Below are 20911 nucleotides of genomic sequence, written 5' to 3' on the forward strand. Positions count from 1 at the left end.
TAACCTTGCAACCGGGCACCCTGGGAAATAGAAAACATGATGACAGACAATTCTGACCCAGAGGATTCTGTGCTCTGGCAGCACTGCCCTGGTGGTGTTGCCAATAGCAACAAGTCAGATATTGTCTAGGATGCAAAAGAAATGATAGCAACAAGCTAAAATCAAATACAATTGAGTATGAAACCTATAATGATAAAACTGCTTATCTGATACAGTGACAATTCTGTTTGCCACAATATTGATTTTGTGAATCAAATATAAAAATGGGTACTTGTGAGTTATCTGGGCGTCCGATTTGGGTACTTACGATTTGCATGCGATTTGCATTCGATATCGCATACGATATCGCATGCGATATCGCATGCGATTTACGATTTGCATGCGATTTAGCATGCGATTTGCATAAGATTTGCTATTCATTTCATTACCCCACTATCCCCAAAGTGTGTCTATCAACGTGAACCCGAAGCGTGGCGAGCGCAGCGAGCCCGCGAGGGGCGGCGGTACGCGTCCTCCGACCTTTTCATGCCCTACTATCCACTAGGGCGTGGAGTGAGAATAGAATAGTGTGGCGAGCGCAGCGAGCCACCGAGCCCGAAGCGTGGCGAGCGCAGCGAGCCCCGCGAGGGGACGCGGACACCTGTGAAGCCCGCAAGGGCACGCGGATATCTGTGAAGGTGTCCGCGTCCCCTCGCGGGGCTCGCTGCGCTCGCCACGCTTCGGGCTCGGTGGCTCGCTGCGCTCGCCACACTATTCTATTCTCACTCCACGCCCTAGTGGATAGTAGGGCATGAAAAGGTCGGAGGACGCGTACCGCCGCCCCTCGCGGGCTCGCTGCGCTCGCCACGCTTCGGGTTCACGTTGATAGACACACTTTGGGGATAGTGGGGTAATGAAATTAATAGCAAATCTTATGCAAATCGCATGCTAAATCGCATGCAAATCGTAAATCGCATGCGATATCGCATGCGATATCGTATGCGATCTAGTACCAAAATCGGACGCCCAGATAACTCACAAGTACCTAAAAATGATCCCTCCTAGATCCAGGAACAATTAAATTTATTCCCTGACAGGGACATAGCCATAATATTTAATGGGGCCCACACCCCATTGCTTCAAGAGTGACTCCTTTCTCTACATTGGTTGTTGATTTTATACCCTGCCCTAGTTTATTCTAGCATCGCTCAGAACGCTCAGCAAATCGCTACGTGTCTGAAAGCCCCTTTAGGGCTGATCGTCTGGTGCGTTATCACCTTCCACTTTATCCCTTCTCCAATCATATTCATTTCAGAGAAGGGGTGGGGGCATGGCCATTCTTTGTATACAATGCAAGTCCAACACATTGAAGTGAATGGAGCACTCTTCTCGACCAATGGTTGTTAACCACTGTATGGGGTCATTTACTAAGCCTTGTAGAGTGATTCGAAAGTGGAGAAATGGAGAGAGATAAACTGCCAAAAAAATCAACTCCTGTAATTTTTCATACACACCCTGTAACATGGCAGTTAGGAGATGATTGGTTAGTAGTTTATCTCTCTACACTTTATGTCTCTCGAAGACTTAGTACATCTGCCCCTAAGTTAACTGCAATTAACATTGAGTTTATTGTTACGCCACCGAGTGACACATACAAAAGGGAGTGTTATCTGCACTCTTGTAATATGAATTGAGAATGGAAAATGGAACATCAAATACCAGTTCACAAATCAAAATTTCCTTCAATTGATAATTCTACTGCAAACATGTTCGTGGGCTTTAAGTTCATACCAGTCCAATTGGAAATCTTGTAATTGTACACACGGTGAGATTTGACATGAAATTTTGACTACATAGTCAAAATCGCATCGGGATCGCATGCTGATCGTATGCAAATCGCACAGGTTTTTTACCTTGCGATCCCGATGCGCGCTCCCATGACAGCACAAATCGAAACCCAGATAGACAGGGCTGCAATGACTATATAGTGCAAATAGAATGTAGATTGTATGACTTGTATGTAAAAAGTACAGAGATAGCAAAGATTGAATAGCACTCAAATCTTAATATCGAATAGCAAGGGAAAACGACCCCCTGTACTAATTATATCCCCCATTTCTTTACTAGCTCTGCTTCTCCTTTAACATACTAATTAAAAATAAAACCTATTTGCTTTATTGATGCTAAAATGAAGTACAGAAGTTACATCCGTTAAAAAGCAGTAAGTAACAATAGAAAAAAAATAGGGTACAATAAACCATATCAATGTGTTACTGGGATGAGTACAAAATATATCATATAAAACATAACATATATGGAAAAATGAATTACAAATATCTAAAGAGAAATGGGCGGGTCTTGCTACTACATGCATGTTCATAGTATAAAGGAGTATGAAAACCCTGGTGGTTGGATGTCCTAGTAGAATGAGGTACGATAGCAATGAAACTTTCCCACATAGCAAACAACAAATGTTGGTTCAAGCTTCCTTCTAATATGATGCCTCCAGCCAATCCATATTAAATAGAAAAAAATTATATTACAGAGCTCCAAAGATACTCTTACGAGCAGACGAAGAAACAGCCAGCAATAATTATTTTTGCATCTACTGAGACTTAAACACTAAATCTGGGATTCCGACTGTCGTAACGTGCCGACAGTCAGAATCCCAGACCATTTTCATTCTGCTTTACAGAAATTCAACAGTCGGAATTCAACGGCCACCAATTGTCGAAAAACAGCTGTGATATTGACAATCCCCTGCCGTTTTCAACAAAACAGATCCGACTTGTTTTAAAGTTGGTTCTGCTTTATCGAAATCTGCCTTCAATGCAGCTTAGAATAGACGGATGCCGCTATTTCCCCTGTTGGAAAAAAACCTCCGGAATTGAATAACGCCCTATGTGGCATAAGTCCAAATACTCCCCATTCAGGGTCAGAGGAACCTACTGTACAGTACTTAGTGGTTAGAGGCAAATCTCCAGACAAACGTCTAAAAACATGTAATTGAGGGACAAGTTGATAAGTAGTGGGACTATATACATGTTGGCAGAAGGATAGTGACACTATGGGAGGGTATTCAATTTGGTATTCCAACTGTCGGTTCCATTTTCTTTCCGCTCGACAGGAACTCGACAGTTGCAATTCCAAAACAGCCACGGATTGCCAAAAAACAGCCGCATTCGACAAAACAAATCCAACTTGGTTTAAAGTCTGTTCTGTAGTGTTGAAATCTGCCTTCAATGCTGTCAGAAACGGCAGCATCAAATAGGCGCATTTTGCTATTTCCATTGTCGGAAATAACGGCCGGGATTAAATACCGCCCTACAGTATATAGCAATATTTTTGATAATATCCAGATCTTTGTATCTTTATAGACAAACTGGAATACATCTTTAGTCCTAAATATTTTCCATTTTTCATCTCCATATTCTTCCATTTTTGACTCAATAAATGTCATTTAAGTCCTAGTGTACTGTGATGTTAAATCAAATTCACTATTTGTATGTTAATTTATATGGAAATAGCATAAGATTATATTTTGTATTATTGTTATGCAGCATCTGGTTGATATTTGTTCCATGCATCTGTTATTCTTTCCCACTGAATAAAAAACAGAAAGAGAGAATTTATTAAGCAATTTAGGCTACATAGAAACCAACATAATCCTCATAAAAATTTGCCTATTTATGCATAATATATGTATTTATTTATTTATATTGTGCATGCAACATATATGTGCTTTGCTGACACCACCTTGAATTTAGTCCGGGTGCAGCGGAATTAGCTCAAGTTGTCATGGCAACCAGAATATTAAGGAAGTGCGTGTGGTGCTTTAGAAAAAGTAGACAAGTGAAAAGCAAAATGTATTTCCTGTTATTTTATCCGATGACGCTTGTTCTGAAGGAAAATTCTATTTTTGATTCAATAAAACGATCAGATTGATAGGGTCATGATTTGGAGTCCTTTGGCTAATTTGTTGATCTACAGTTTTCTGAACTACTGTATATTACTGATGTTAGACATAGAAAATAAATATCTTGTTAATAGTGAGATTATTTGGTGAGTCTTTAAGCCATTATTCCTAACTTTAAATTCTATATAACAAAAATTAACAACATTATATAAGCTGTATTATCTATAATATATTATACACCTGAGTTAACCTCCGTTGTACCAAGTGCCAGTCCGCTGTTCACATATATATATATATATATATATATATATATATATATATATAGTCTAGTTGCGATAAAGTGGCACTGGAAGTCTTGTGAAATCTTTTTTAATGCTGGTTCAAAACATACACAATGTCCGACGTTTCGGGGATCAACAGTCCCCTTTTTCAAGGTGTGTGAGCAAACTATAACTAACGTGTCTTACCTTATATCCCTGCTGGAGCGTTCCCAGGTGACCATCACCGCCCCCCCTGAGGGCTGGCGTGCAGGAGGAGGAGGGCGGAAGTTGTCATACATACTTCCGGCTAAACTGTGGCCGGTGACGCTGTGGTAGTCATAGCAACATGACGCTGTTACCTCTTAAAGCTTGCGGCGTCTCCATAATCGCGGGTACTGGTATCTAAGGACGCTTGCTAATGGCACCTGGGAACGCGCCAGCAGGGATATAAGGTAAGACACGTTAGTTATAGTTTGCTCACACACCTTGAAAAAGGGGACTGTTGATCCCCGAAACGTCGGACATTGTGTATGTTTTGAACCAGCATTAAAAAAGATTTCACAAGACTTCCAGTGCCGCTTTATCGCAACTAGACTGTATCCACTTACTAAAGGAGGGCACGGAAGCAGCTGCAGATATTGCAGGAGTGCCGGACCGTCGACAAGTATATATATATATATATATATATATATATATATATATATATATATTGCGAAGGGGACTGCACACACCGGTCCTTGTCTCAGGAAATAAATGATGCCGACCACAGGGGTCTCTTGGCAAGCTTTCGGGACTTTATTGACCCGTCTTCAGGCTCAGCATAACACACAGATATATATATATATTAAATAACAGCATTTGAACCACTGCTGTACATTTGTGTAGTAAACAATTCAGAACAATCATCCGCTAGCATCTCTCTCCCTGCGTCCTTTGTCCTCAATTGTGGGTCAGCAATTGACTCTTGAATGTTTATTGTACACTATTAAATATCCAGCACTGTGCGATGTCCAGTCATAGAACAAAACAAGATGCAGAGGCACAGGCAGTATTTCACCCTGAAACCAAATGACATGAAAGCGATATATATGTACACAATTTAACAAACAGTATTGCAAATGAAGGAACCGGGAGTGGTAAGCTCAAAGGTGTGCACAACCCATTTTATTAGTTGGTACACCAAAGGAGCAGCATGTCTATAACTGCCGGTGTCTATCACCGCATACTGGGCGTGTCTATTACAGCATACTGGGCATTAAGGCAAACTATTCAATGACGCACATTATCCTGATTCCCAGGCGCCGCGACTAGAGCTGGTGGTCCTTATGGGATCGGAAAGTGGTGTAGCCCAGAAATCTTCTGGGCTGGCCGGAGCCAGCTATGCTGCTCAGCCTGGAAGAGTTCTGTGCATAGAAACATAGAAACATAGAATTTGACGGCAGATAAGAACCACTTGGCCCATCTAGTCTGCCCCTTTTTTTAAACATGTTACCTCAAACCATATTTGATCCTTATTTTTTTGTAAGGATATCAATATGCTTATCCCAAGCATGTTTAAATTGTACTACTGTATTTGCGTCTACCACCTCTGTTGGGAGGCTATTCCACTTATCTACTACCCTTTCTGTGAAAAAATTCTGTGAAAAAATTCTTCCTAACATTTCCCCTGAATCTTCCTCCCTCTAGTTTCTACCTCTTCCTGTGAAGAATGTCTCCCACCTGTACCTTGTTAAAGCCCTTGATATATTTGAAAGTTTCTATCATGTCCCCCCTTTCCCTTCTCTGCTCTAAAGTATACATATTAAGATCATTTAGTCTTTCCTGGTACGTTTTGTGATGTAGGCCATGCACCATTTTAGTTGCTCTTCTTTGTACAGTCTCTAATGTATTTATATCCTTCTGGAGATATGGCCTCCAGAACTGAACACAATACTCTAGGTGAGGTCGTACCAATGACCTATACAGTGGCATTATTACTTCTTTCTTTCTACTGCTGATACCTCTCCCTTGTTTCTGGTTTCAGGGTGCATACCACTTAAGTGGTTAACCAAGCACAGATTAACCCAAATTAAACCATATATTGAAATGTATTGAAAAAAGTATTACTTATATCAAAATTACATAAGAAATATTATATTCCGCTTGGGCTGGCCCTCTCTCCTCTAACAGCCTACATGCAGCAGGCACTGCTCAGTGCAGTCAGTAAAAAAAAAACAATTGCTGCAGAGTGCAGACAGAGTTTTAAGGTCAATGAGAAGAGAATGCGGGAGTGCAGCAGGCCGTGCATGTGGTGTGACATCAGCGTGAAGGTGGAGCCAGTATCAACAGGGGCAGAACATTAGAGCTGCAGAACCTGGCCGCTGTGATCTTAACCTGGGCAGGCGTGCGGGCTGGAGGCTGACAGCGGCAGGCACGTAATGCAGTCCTAACTGTTGGTGGCCAGTAACCCAGAAGTGGGGAATCACTACTTGGGGAAAGACCTAGGAGTTTATTGTGCGGTGCTTTAGTGGGGGTGCCAGACATTAGGGTGTGGCTGGGCACACCAGGCATCCCCTGTGCGCATGCCTATGGGTGAGCTAGTAAGCCAAACAATGCATTTAAGGCACAAAATGTGTGTTTCCCTGATGGTTGTTGAGCCTCTCCCTGCAGTTTGGCAGCATGATTGACCAAATCAGAACACCCGTCAAGGCCTTTCTTTTAAGGGCAACAACGTGGTTGGCCTGTCAATCTGGAAGGGCTAGGAGCAGTCTGAGTAATAAGAGGTCGCTGCAGGCTGATGCCAGATAGTGGACAGTGACTAGGGAAGTACTGTAGGTCTCTATTAGTATGTAACACGGCTATGTACGTCATAAATTGCTGTTTTGAGGTCATCATAAAGAATAAACACAGTGATGAAGGAGTTGAGAACCAGGCTACAAGGCTACCTCACCAGTTACCACAACAGATAAAACATTTAGGCAATGGAGATTTTCATCAGGTTGTACATAGGTAAAATTTGCTTCTACAAAACAGAAGCCAAAACATATATTTATTTAATAACCTAAATAATGTAAGAGCAAAAATCCAAACAATTCATCAGTATATTGTGGAAGAACATAAATTAAGTTGTCTAACCCGACCTTGGAATTAACTATTAGATGCAATTAATTAATGAATTAATTAAATACGCTGCCATATTGTTCTGAAAGCACACCTCATAATTCAACGTATTTGTTTGGTTCAATGTATAAAGTGCCCTGCAATGTATGCTGTTATTCCCTTTACCCAATACAATACCATATAACTTATTTTGCTGCCAGAGTTTGTAGCACAGAGTCTCCCATTTTGAGAGTGATCGTCATGACATCCCAATTTAGAACAGTAGAACTGTCAGTAGAGATCACCCGTTAATCACTTTCACATGTATGAATATATCTCTTACGTTCAGATAAAGTGTCATCTTATAGTGTGCTAATAGAGGTATCACATGCCATCTACTGCAGAGAGGCGAGGAATAAGGTGACTGGTCAGCGCAGTCATTAGTGACTATCTGGGGTAGCGAAAGAAGGGATTCATATTGAAATAAATACATTTATTTATTTCAGGAAAAATATGGAGATTAGAAATAAATGACAGATAACAAATTTTCCTACACACATAATCCAACCCCTTATTCTGCAACTAGACCTAGGTCCATTTGTGCAGATTATAATAAGATTTGTGTAAAACACGTGTTTGTTTCCATAGACCAGTCTAGGGCTCCTGATGGTGGACTAGATGCCCAGGCAAAAACCATTGTGATGGGGCGTGGCTACGGCGGCGTTGGAGTAGCACTGAAAGTGCTGAGCTCCTCCAGTAAATCCTTCAATCCATCCTGCTGGCCTCCCTCCCGGAAGCCAGTGCACGTACCTGCAGTTGGGTGAAAGTGAGGTGCACCCTCCGATGCACCATGGGGAGAGTTTGGTACAGCGTGTTACCCTGGTGGAGCAGAGCACTGGGCTGGACCTGGCCTCTATTTTGATACATAAACTGTGCTGTTATCACTAGAGTTAGTACGGATGGACCCGAGGGGTAGATATATCTGTGTACAATGTAAACTCAATTATACTGGCTGCACTCTATATTCCTCCACCCTACTTAAGCACCCTATGAGGTGCTTAAACAGCTGGTGAGTTTTATGGCCTCTCATCCTGGCACCTCCACCATATGCCTAGGGGATTTCAACAACGTTCTTAATCCACACTTAGACAGGACCTCGGTCGTTCACCCTCTCCCACAAGCGCGTACTGTTACCTTTGCGCAGCTGCTCGCTGAGATGGGCCTAGTCGATGCCTGGAGGGATAAATACCTGTTTCTCCCACTCTCATTATTTGTTTTCGAGGATCGACTTGGCCCTTCTCACAAGAGACCTACTGCCCCGCCTACGTCATGTTAGATACGAAAGTAGAGGTATCTCAGACCACTCCCCAGTGGCGTTGAGCATTGACTATGACTGTCAGAGGGGTCAGCACCTGTGGAAAATGAATCCTTTATGGCTTGATCGTATGGGATCAGGTCTGAAATTGGAGGCTGCCTGGACTGAGTTTTTTTAAATGAATGCTTCTGGAGTCTCTTCTACAGTACCCTCATACAGCGTTTTCCAGCTTGAAATTCTCTTACAAGATACAGGAGGAGGATTTGGAACATACCTGCATATTAGCTGAACTTAATTATGTATCTAACCATCTAGACACTTCCAAGATCAAATCGCAAAATGATTGGACAACCTATTTGACAGATAAGGCAAAATATAAACTTTTATATGCCTCACACTCTGCTTACGCTACTGGGGACAGACCGGGAAGTTTTATGGCTCACTTAGCTAGGGGGGACCGCATCAATAACATGGTGGTTGAACTGCAACACCTGGACAGAACTAGGGCCACACGTACCCCAGATATAGCGGATGCATTTATGTCTTCTATAGTCATCTATATGAATCTAAGCTGACTTGTAGTACGAAGGAACTCCAGTCCTATATTCACAAAATCCCTCTCCCCTCAATATCTGTAGATGCCTCAAAATTTTTAGACTCACCTCTGACCTTAGAAGAAATAACGACTGCCATTAAATCTTTTCCCTCTAGGAAGGCTCCCGGATGTGACCGCATTCCTTTGGAGCTATACAAAAAAAAATTAGACTTCTTTGCCCCATCCTACTAGCCCTCTTTTAACAACTATTAGACTAAAGTACACCCCCAACTACACCCCCAACTTCTATGTCGGAGGCATTGATTGTTCTTATTCCCAAACCAGGGAAGGACCCCACACTACCGGAGTTGTATCACCCAATATCGTTATTATCCACAGACATTAAGGTCCTTGCCAAGATCCTTGCCATCAGGCTCAATCAAGTTATCACCCAAATCGTTCACCCAGATCAAACTGGGTTCATGCCTTGCAAATCTACTTCCATTAATCTGCATAGGCTATTTACTCATTTGCAGGTGCCTCGTGACGACTCCCACTCCTCGGTCATAGTGTCCTTGGATGCTGCAAAGGCATTTGATGCGGTGGAGTGGGAGCTTCTCTGGGAGGTGATGCATCGCATGGGAATAGGCCCTATTTTTATTAAATATGTTAAACTGCTTTACTCTGGCCTGGTGGCGAGGATCTCTGTAAATGGATTTGTCTATTCCTCTTTCCCTCTATATCGGGGAACCAGGCAAGGTTGCCCCCTTTCCCTTACTCTATTTGCAATTGCTATCGAGCCTCTTGCATGTCTGCTTAGGACTTCTCCTGTCATTCGAGGTCTAAAGGCCCCCATACACTACGCCGACTTGTCCTAAGGACAAGTCGGCCTAATGTCGGCCCCGACTTCCCCTGAGCTCCCCCGGCAGCTCCTGATATGATTTGGCACTTGATGTGCCATTTTTACATGTGATAAATCGGAGCGATTTATCACATGTAAATCCGGTGGAGCTGTGGGAGAGCAGGGTCTGGGGGAGCTTGCAGGCGGGGGGGCGTCAGGGTCTGTCTGGGGGAGCGGGTACCAGAGACCGGAGAGCAGGGTCCGGTCCATGTGTGATGAGAGAGGGTAGTCACCTAGCGGCAGGAGAGGTGGCGGGGAGCGGGGTCCAGTCCAGCTGCAGGAGGGGAACACGTCCAGCTCAGACTAGGTAGCGGCAGCTGCAGGCGGGGAGCACGGAGCGCACGGCGCATAATAACAGAGTCCGGGTAGCGGCGAGCGGGAGAATAGGAAACATCCTATTCAAAAGACTGGGCGGGCAGGGTGGGCAGGGCGGACGCTGATTGGCTGAGCTCTCGGCCAATCAGCGTCCGCCCAGTCTTTTGAATAGGATGTTTCCTATTCTCCCGCTCGCCACTACCCGGACTCTGTTATTATGCGCCGTGCGCTCCGTGCTCCCCGCCTGCAGCTACCGCTACCTAGTCTCCAGTCCACACACTAGCTCACTACCCCTCCTGCAGCTGGACCGGACGCCGCTCCCCGCCACCTCTCCTGCCGCTAGGTGACTACCCTCTCTCATCACACATGGACCGGACCCTGCTCTCCGGTCCCCACGCCCACAGATCAGCTCAATGCCGGCTGCACATAAGATTTATCTTATGTGCAGACCGTCCGACATCCAGATCTGATCCGATGCGCACGGGACCGCGCATCGGATCAGATTGGATGTCATACCCTACACGATTTGGGCAATTTCACCCGATTTCTCAGCCCGATCCTCCAGAATCGGGTGAAATCGGGCCCAAATCGTGTAGTGTATGGGGGCCTTAAGTGTAAGTACTAGGTAAGACAGAATTGCCCTATACGCGGATGACGTCTTGCTATTTATACATGGCTATGTTCACTCTATGCCCTTGGTGCTTGATACTATCACTGACTATGGTAAATATTCTGGCCTACTAATTAACTGGGATAAATCCTGTATTATGCCACTCTCTGGGAATTCCCCGACCAACCCAGAAATTTTGCTTTCCCTACAATGGTCAGATTATTTTAAGTACTTGGGCATAATCATTACAAATGACTACCGACAGTTTGCACCATTAAATGTAGACCCATTGATTGCCTATCTACGTACTAGGGTGGGGGTCTGGAGCAAGCTACCCCTGACCTTAACTGGTAGAGTGAACTTGATCAAAATGGTCTTTCAGCCCAAATTGCTTTATGTCTTGCAACAATCTCCAGTGTATATTCCCCAGAAGATTTTTCAGGTGATTAACGGTCTTGTCTCTTCCCTGGTCTGGGCCCATAAATGAGCCCGCCTAAAACTAGCTATCCTCACATGAACAAAAGAATGAGGCAGACTTGGTCTTCCCACATTTAGGACTTTTTATTATGCCGTCCAGCTTACATTTGGTGGGTGACTAAAGTAATAGATCAAGGTGGGGCTGTAGATGTAGCTTATCTAGACTTTAGTAAAGCTTTTGACACTGTCCCACATCGCAGACTGTTAAATAAACTTGAAAGCTTGGGATTGGATTCTAAGATAGTTGAATGGATAAGAGCGTGGTTGCAGGACAGAAAACAGAGAGTTGTAGTAAACGGAGTACAGTCAAAGGAGGGAAAGGTTACAAGTGGAGTACCCCAGGGATCTGTACTTGGACCGGTGCTTTTTAATATCTTTATTGGTGATATTGCAAATGGAATTGAGGGTAAAATGTGCCTTTTTGCAGATGACACAAAGGTATGCAACAGGGTAGACACACCAGGAGGGGTAAAACAAATGATTGAGGATCTAGGCAGATTAGAGAAATGGTCAAGAGAATGGCAACTACAGTTTAATGCCAAAAAATGCAAAATCATGCACTTGGGTCTCAGAAATCCAAAGACTCAATATAGTATAAATGGCACTATAATGGAAACTACTGAGGAAGAGAGGGATCTAGGTGTCACTATTTCAGGGGACTTAAAAGCAGGTAGGCAATGTAACAAAGCAATGAAGAAGGCAAGTCAGATGCTTGGTTGCATAGGGAGAGGTATCAGCAGTAGAAAGAAAGAAGTAATAATGCCACTGTATAGGTCATTGGTACGACCTCACCTAGAGTATTGTGTTCAGTTCTGGAGGCCATATATCCAGAAGGATATAAATACATTAGAGACTGTACAAAGAAGAGCAACTAAAATGGTGCATGGCCTACATCACAAAACGTACCAGGAAAGACTAAAAGATCTTAATATGTATACTTTAGAGCAGAGAAGGGAAAGGGGGGACATGATAGAAACTTTCAAATATATCAAGGGCTTTAACAAGGTACAGGTGGGAGACATTCTTCACAGGAAGAGGAGCAACAGAACACGAGGACATGCACTGAAACTAGAGGGAGGAAGATTCAGGGGAAATGTGAGGATGAATTTTTTTACAGAAAGAGTAGTAGATAAGTGGAATAGCCTACCATCAGAGGTGGTAGACGCAAATACAGTAGTACAATTTAAACATGCTTGGGATAGGCATATTGATATCCTTACAAAAAAATAAGGATCAAATATGGTTTGAGGTAACATGTTCAAAAAAAGGGGCAGACTAGATGGGCCAAGTGGTTCTTATCTGCCGTCAAATTCTATGTTTCTATGTTTCTATTTGTATGCTCCTGGTTTAATGAACCTGACCCCTCCACCTTACATTCCCAAATGTTGTCACAGTCTTTCCCAGGGCTCTCTCCCCTGCAGCTTCTACTGACTGGCAGCAGTAACCCCTCTACTATCCCTTTAATTAGGCAGACCATATTAATTTGGAAGTTGGTTCACACCATGATGAATGGCCAGGGATAGGATCCAATGACACCCCTACATAACCCTCTTTGACTCCCTGAATTGTCCAACCTACCAATGAAATCCACCTACAGGTTTCTCCTGTTGAGGCATGCCCTTAGCACGCAGTTTTAGGATGCTCCCCCAGTAGTCACAGATTCTCCAGTTAAGGCCCTTGTGTTGGGAACTCTGTGTAATCACTTGGTATCTAGCCTATACTCTAGTATTCAGCTTTCAGTGCACTCTAGTAACCTACCCCTACTTAAGGCTAAGTGGGAGTCTGATCTAGGATCCATCACAGACGACACTTGGGAATTAGCCCTATTCAGTCCCTGCATTAGTACCCTGACTGTTTGATTTCAGCAAATCCAATTTTTTATACTCCACAGAATATATTATATGCCTGATAGTTTGTTTCGCATGGGAAGCATTACTACCCCACAATGCTCTAAATGTGGAGCCCATAAGGGTCCCTTCTGGCATCTGATATGGTCGTGCCCCATATAAGGGCTTTTTGGACAGAGGTTATGGATATTATAACTAATACTGGTATCCTAAGGGATGATCTGTCATCCATGGTTTGTCTCCTAGCTGCCCTAGATGAGGAGGTTATGGGGGGTATTCAGACTTTTGCGTTAGGTAGTTTTAAGCGTAATCTGTTCACTTTTTCTTATTTTTTCGAATGCGAACTCTCATCGGGTATTCAAACTTTGATTTTTTCACAAAGTCGTTGTTTGCGATGTTTGTGAAAGTTTCGTTTCTTTCGACCTTATTTATGTGAAAACTTTTTTTTTTCACATTTTTTCACATTTCACTTTTTCGTAATATCAATGTCCTTTTCACTTTCGAATGTTTTCTCTTATTCACACTTTTTAAACAAACTTGTTTTCACACTTTTTTCGGTGTATTTACGGGATTCTGTTTGCGCTTTTTTTCTGCCGCGTTACCATGTTGCATTAGCATTCTCCTCTTTATTTGTTCATATTTGTTATATTCGTTGGTTCCTTTAAATGTATTTGTTTAATTTTTCCCATTATTTTTACCAGAATGTATGTTACTGAATATATATTTAATTTTAAAGTAATATTATTTTTCTCCCATGATGCTCTGTTCTGACATGTGATCCATTTTTAAACCCAGAATGCAGTTCTTCCCTTGTTTAGACACTCCTGTTTGAGACTTCAGGGAGTTTACAGCATCGTGCAGTCTGCTGATATCTATCGAAAGGATTGCAGTCCGCAGTCCGTGCACGAAGTACTGCTCCCTCTTCGGAAAATGACGTCTAATCACGAGGAGCGAAAACTTATATAGACTGCGTAGGGCAGAAATGCCTCTTTTCACCTTCACCTCTTTTCACCTTGTTGGTCAAATTTCACGGGTGAAAAGCTTTTCACTTTTCAAGTCTGAATACACGAAAACTTTTCATAAGTGAAATCAATTCGCATCGCGATTTACCCGAAAAATAAAACACATCGCATTTTATACACTTATCGGACATCTCTGAATACCCCCCTATGAATGCACCGAGTAGACGGTATGTGATTAATCTCTGTACCCTCGCTAAAGTATGTATAGTAAGGACTTGGCTAGCTAGAAATTTCCCGACTACAAGCTCCTGGGTATCACTAGTTAACGACACGATCTCACATGAAAAATGTACGTGTCTGTCCAGGAAGTCAGAAACCAGGAAGTTCTATGCAGTTTGGTCCAAATGGCTGGAATCCCCCTATGCTCTCCCTAAATTGTAACTGTCTTATTGCCTCACTCTGACCTTATAGCTCACGGATGGCCACCGCCACCTGTACCTCTCATCCATTTACACATGTACGATAAAATTACTGTTTATGTACCAATGTGCAACATAATAACAGGTCTAGTTACTTATATGCTCCAATATTAAATCATGGATACTATATATTTATGATAGCCGCCACCAAGCACAAGACAAAAAAAGGAAAAAAAAAAACACTCAATGTTTATGTTTTGATGCCATACTTTTCAGTATGTACAGTATAATTTTCTCTTTTTTCTTTTCTGGTTTTCTTTTCTTTTCTTATTGTTACGTTGTTTGTGTTGTATTACAACTTGAAAACTTTTAATAAAAAGTATTGCATTTAAAAAAAAAAACATTGTGACAATCACTAGGGAATACATGGTGACGGTTGGACGGGATAGTGGCAGTCAGATTACCGATGGAGGGAATCCGACAGCGGTATGGTAAGTATATTTACCTTCTCTGTGCCCCCCCTAGACTTGCCTTGCTGCTTCCCCCCCACACACTCTAGCCTAGCCATAACCCTCTTTATTAGTGCCTATCCCTAACCTTTGCACCCCATGCCCTAACCCTATAGCTTCCGGGATTCTAGGGATGGTAGCTCAATCCATTTCAGTATTCTGACAACCGGCATCCCGACAGCCAGGATTTTAGCCACATCCCTTCACAAGAATGCACCATGTGATGTGCCACCAAAGGTATTCCTGTGTCAAAAAAATTTTTCTCTTGCCCTCAAAGCAACTGAACTCCGCCTGGTCTTCACCTTATCCTTGTCGTTTGGTGAAGCAGATATACTGTAAGCAGCCATTGTCATGTACAGGGTTCTGAATGTGCTTTAACTTCACAATTTGTAGTCAACATTTTTGAATTCCTTCCAGTCAGTAAAACGTCCAAAGCAGAAATACAAAGACCATGAATATGCTAAGGTAACATTTACCAGAAATCCATCAATCTGCTGTCACCTGGTTCTATTGTCATATTTCCAATGAAATAGCCACCATCTCATCTGTCTTATTTTCTAATTGTGTTTTAGGTCTCTGATGTCACCCCCCACTAAATGATGAAGCAGCAGTCCAAAAACAAGATATGTTTTGGCAAGGTATTAGAAATGGAAAGATTGTTAGTTCATTTTAAAGTGTGTAACAGAAAATAGAGGTATTCTGTATCTATATGTTTGGCTATAGACTGGTCCAGATTTTATAACTTTCCTCAAACCCTGTTTAGCCTCCCCAGCCCATAGGTTAATGTGAGGTCAGTTGTCAGTATCAGACATGATCCCATACCTAAGATTGGAAGTTCTGCCAGTTTAGAAGGTAAGCGAAGGCAATTTAAATATTTAAATTCTTGTTTTTATTTTCCTTCTCTACGGTAATACTGTACAATATACAGTATATTGTATCAAGTATAAAACTACATCACATAGATATATATATATATATATATATATATACAGTATATATATATATATATATATATATATATATATATGTCTCGGCTGGTGAACAATCAGCGGCACTCCAACGGGCTTGTGATAGCAAAATTTATTGCACAATGGTGACCGACGTTTCGGGGTTAACACTCCCCGTTTTCAAGGTGTACAAACAGGTACACAAGCCCGTTGGAGTGCCGCTGATTGTTCACCAGCCGAGACCTGCATTTCCCCATCCAGAAGGCACCCACAGCAGCTGCACCATCTTTATCGGAGTGCCGGGCTGACACACTCGAGATATATATATATATATATATATATATATATATATATATCACAAACGGTCCGGCACTAGCAAGGAGAAACAGGCGGCTGCTCACGGTGCTCACTTATCCCAAATGAATGGGAAACATAGACGCAGTCAGGTAGCGGCACTCAGGAGACTGTAACAGCATAGATAAATGATGTACTGGACTCAGCAGAGTTCAAGTCTGACTTGACTTGAACTCTGCTGAGTCCAGTACATCATTTATCTATGCTGTTACAGTCTCCTGAGTGCCGCTACCTGACTGCGTCTATATATATATATATATATATAGAGGACAGGGGTTTGGCACTCCTTGTAACAGCAAAAACAGCGGCGCCGGTGCCTACACAAAGGATTAGTAGGAGACTTGCGGTGAGGCACTCGTGGCAATTATAATCCAGAACAAAGCTAGCCAACAGGAGATAGCAGCAACGTTTCAATTTATTTCTTCAAACCTGATGAAAATTTGAAGAAATAAATTGAAACGTTGCTGCTATCTCCTGTTGGCTAGCTTTGTTCTGGATTATAATTGCCACGAGTGCCTCACCGCAAGTCTCCTATATATATATATATATATATATATATATATATATATATATATATATATAATGGAACTATGGTGGTTAAAAGAGAGCAAGGGGGAGATGTACTAAGCCTTCTAAAGTGATAAGATGGAGAGTGATAAACAACCATCCAATCAGCCCCTAACTGTCATGTCATAGGCTGTATTTGAAAAATGATAGGTAGAAGTTGATTGGTGCGTTATCACTCTCCATTTTCTCACGTTTCAAGCTTAGTACATCTGGCCCCAATGAGAAGTATTATATTTTTCCTATTTCCTCTAGAACACAATCCATAGCTGGTGAAGCTAAACCACTACTTTGACACTACCGCACTAACAACCAGTAATTGTTATTGGATGAGGTCATACCAGAAATGTTCCATTAGCTACAGCTCCTGACAGCAATTAATCCCAGTGGAAAAAATATATCTTGAAAACGGAGCAGTATTGCCATCAGTGGCACCTACAAATGAATATTTGGCATGCAGAACATACTGTACTAGCAGTTATTAAGCTGTGATTTGTAGCATTACAGTATGTATACTTTACTAAAACTACAAAGTATGCTCAGGTTCCAGCAGTTAAAGGGTAAGCTGTCAACCATCTCCTCGGTGCAATGCTCTGTTCTATTCTAACATACAGTACTGTGTAGTATGGTATTCCAACGGCTCATCGCCACACTTCACAATGATCTTTTCTAGATCAGAAAAAAGGAAATAAGAACATGGCAAGAACTTATTAGTGTAATAGTGGCAACCAGGGCCATCCCACGGGATCTCTAACTATGCAGCTGTGTAGGGTGTTAACCAGAGGAGAAAGCCCTACGCAGCCATTACTCAGAGACTACTCTCAGCAGTCAGCATGGCTGCAGCAAGCTGTACTAGTGATCTCAGTTTCTGACTGAAGGGCAGATTTATTAAGCTTGGTGAATTGATAAAGAGTCTGGTTTTTATCACCGGCCAATCAGCTCCTACCTGTCATTTTTCAAACCAAGCCTGTAACTACACAGTTAAGAGCTGAGATTGGCCGGTGATAAAAACCAGACACTTTATCACTTCACCAAGCTTAATAAAACTGCCCCTCAGTGCGGCGACAATTCAGGCAATATCCAATGTGCGTACACAGGTGCATCTAATAGGATGCACACAGAGGAGTGAATATAGTAGAAGGTTGGGTTACAAAGACTGAGGTGTACATTTAAGAGAAGGTGCAAGATGAGGTATGTATATGGAAGTAGGGATAGGGATCCATGTTATCGGGTGCATGGAGAGGTATGTATCTAAAAATGAGGGTACAGGTTATTAATGAGGGTGTTGAATGTCTAGGTGATAGATGGTCTGGCACAGGTCCACTAGTTGTAATAAAGTCTAATAACTCTGTGCTCCCTATATTGTGGCAGTTCTATAGAAAGTAGGAATGGGTTTTATCAGGACGACAAAGCCACCTGCCATGTTTTCAGGGTAACGCTATATTATAACCCTGGTGGAATCGGCAAGCTCAGAGTCCAGATCTTAAACCTACTGAGAACCCCTGGCATGAATTGGAATGATGGGTGCTTTCTAGGCTGACTTCAGTGTCACAGTTGGTTACTGTACTTAGGCGGAATGGCAAAACATACCGCCTGCTGCTGTCCAGGAACTTGTGGTCAGTTTGCCAAGAAGGGTGTCTGCAGTAATCACTGCATGGGGTGGACCTACAAAGTCCTGATATCAATAATATCCTGTAGATCTATTTGTTGTTTGTGTTTAATCGCTTTTGTCCTACATAATGTAGTTTATTCGACCATGGTACATCAAAATCTATATATACTTACCATAAAATTTAGGATTGGGCCAGTGGCGTAAGTTCGTTCCAGTTGCCCGGAGGCAAGATATATATTGGTGCCCCCCCCCCCCCCACACACACACACACACATACAACCCTATATAACCTTATATAAAATATATATTTCTGTTTAGATAGATAGATAGATAGATAACACATATATATATACACATATATATTTCAGAACTCAGCCACAGAAGCAGAGGCAGAACTCTGGGAGGCAATGGAGTCATCTGCCGCTGGGCTCCTGCTCCCATGGGGGCACCTCTCCTCCCCTGCAAGTTTAAATCAGTTAAGTAAAATCCAACTATATCAATTCTGTGGCTGAGTTCTTAGAAATATATATATGTGCTCTCTCTCTTTCTATCTATCTCTCTCACTCTCAGTGGCGTAACTATAGCACCGCAGTCCCCGCGGTCGCGGGGGGGCGCTGTGCATGTGGGGGCGCCGGGGGGCTGCGGTGCTATAGTAATGCCCCGCCCCCCATACCCCGCAGGCTTACCTGTCTGCGCGTCCCAGGCTCCCCTCCTGGCTTCTACCAATTCTATGGAGACGGACCAAGATAAAATGGCCGCCCCATAAAGCAGACAGTTCTCTGAAACTGTCTGCGGTATGGGGGCGGCCATTTTATCGTGGTCCGTCTGCATAGAATTATTAATTGAAACCAGGAGGGGAGCCGGAACGCGCAGACAGGTAAGCCTGCGGCGATGGGGAGGGGGGCACCGGCGGCCGGGGTGGGGAGGCTGGCGGGGGGGGGCGCCCCCCATTAACGGCGGGGGGCGCCCCAAACCAAGCTACGCCACTGCTCTCTCTCTCTTTATACATAGATACAGACATATATAGAGAGCGATATAGATATATATTGAACACATTTACTGTATATTTCAGAACAGACATATTTTAGGTTGGGGGGGGGGGGGGGCACAATATATATCTTGCCTCCGGGCAACTGGAGCAAACTTACGCCACTGCACAGAAGCAATATCTTTGGCTTTTAAATAACTGATTTAAACTTCCAGGGGGAGGAGAGGTGCCCCCTTGGGAGCAGGAGCCCGGTGGCAGATGACTTCATTGCCTCCCAGAGTTCTGCCTCTGGATTGGGCTGTCTCTGGCCACAGTAGATAGAAAAGGGGGGATCAGGTGCAAATGCTCCTGATGGGATGCCTGTAGGTGCTGTCCTGCCTAGCGGCAACCAAAAAAGGTAGTGTCAGCCCATATATAGGAACAAAGAAAACAAACTGTAGGTTGCGCTGTATTGATGACAGGAAGGAAGTATTAAATGAAAAGGGTGTACATTTATTAATACATCAACATATTAGATAAAATACTCAATAATAAAATAATTATGTATGCTGTATATGAAATAAAAAATTGCTGCTTCCAGAAAAATATAGTGGGTAACGTCACCTTAATTAGAGAGAAATGCTCAGTCCTGCTTTATGGGCCCAAAAGCTTTGGTATGGGTACGATGTTATGCTTCCTCCAGTTAGGTGGTGGGGGTGGCATGCCTCCCGTCCTATTGGAATATCTGAAGCGACGTGGGTATCCACTTACTGTGGCCGGTCTTTAAAGAGGTGGCATTCCTCTAGAAATTGATGCCGTGCCTAGGTGGAGCTGGAAAATTGCCGAAGGGGCTGTTATGTCCCGTTTTTGTAATGTAGAGCGCTTATTGGTGACCCAAATGATGTCTGGAATGGCAGCAGGTATTAAAAGTAATGGCAATATGCCTCCAACCGACGCGTTTCGCTGCTTATAGCAGCTTTTTCAAGGTGTGTCTCTGGCCACAGCATCTTCCTTTAATAATTTATATTGTAATACACTCTTCATTTTAATTATCAGGTCATTCTCCTCTATGTAATGCCGGGTGATACTGTATCTATGTTTCTCACAAATGTTATTTTGTTTGCAAAGAAGTAGCACATTGATTAAGAGCATTGACTGATACTGGACGGGATGTATCAATCATCGCATTTTGCATGAGATGCATCCCGCCACTCACCACGGTATTCATGAAGAATATCACAGTAAGAGCCGTCCTTTCCGATGATAGGATTTTCAGATTTATTACCAAGAATCCTATCTACACATGTTTCTAATGACCCATGGACCATGGGGGCTGCTGGGAGG

At 42.9% G+C, this 20911-nt stretch overlaps 1 protein-coding gene across 1 annotated transcript in view; it reads right to left on the reverse strand.

Annotated features, from left to right (window-relative positions):
- The window catches only part of CACNG6 (calcium voltage-gated channel auxiliary subunit gamma 6), a 127500-nt gene that overhangs the window by 59925 nt on the left and 46664 nt on the right, over positions 1-20911 (reverse strand). The window lies entirely within an intron of this gene.

The sequence above is a fragment of the Crinia signifera genome, chromosome 19 (genome assembly GCF_055691185.1).
Source record: "Crinia signifera chromosome 19, ASM5569118v1, whole genome shotgun sequence".
Classification (NCBI taxonomy): domain Eukaryota; kingdom Metazoa; phylum Chordata; class Amphibia; order Anura; family Myobatrachidae; genus Crinia; species Crinia signifera.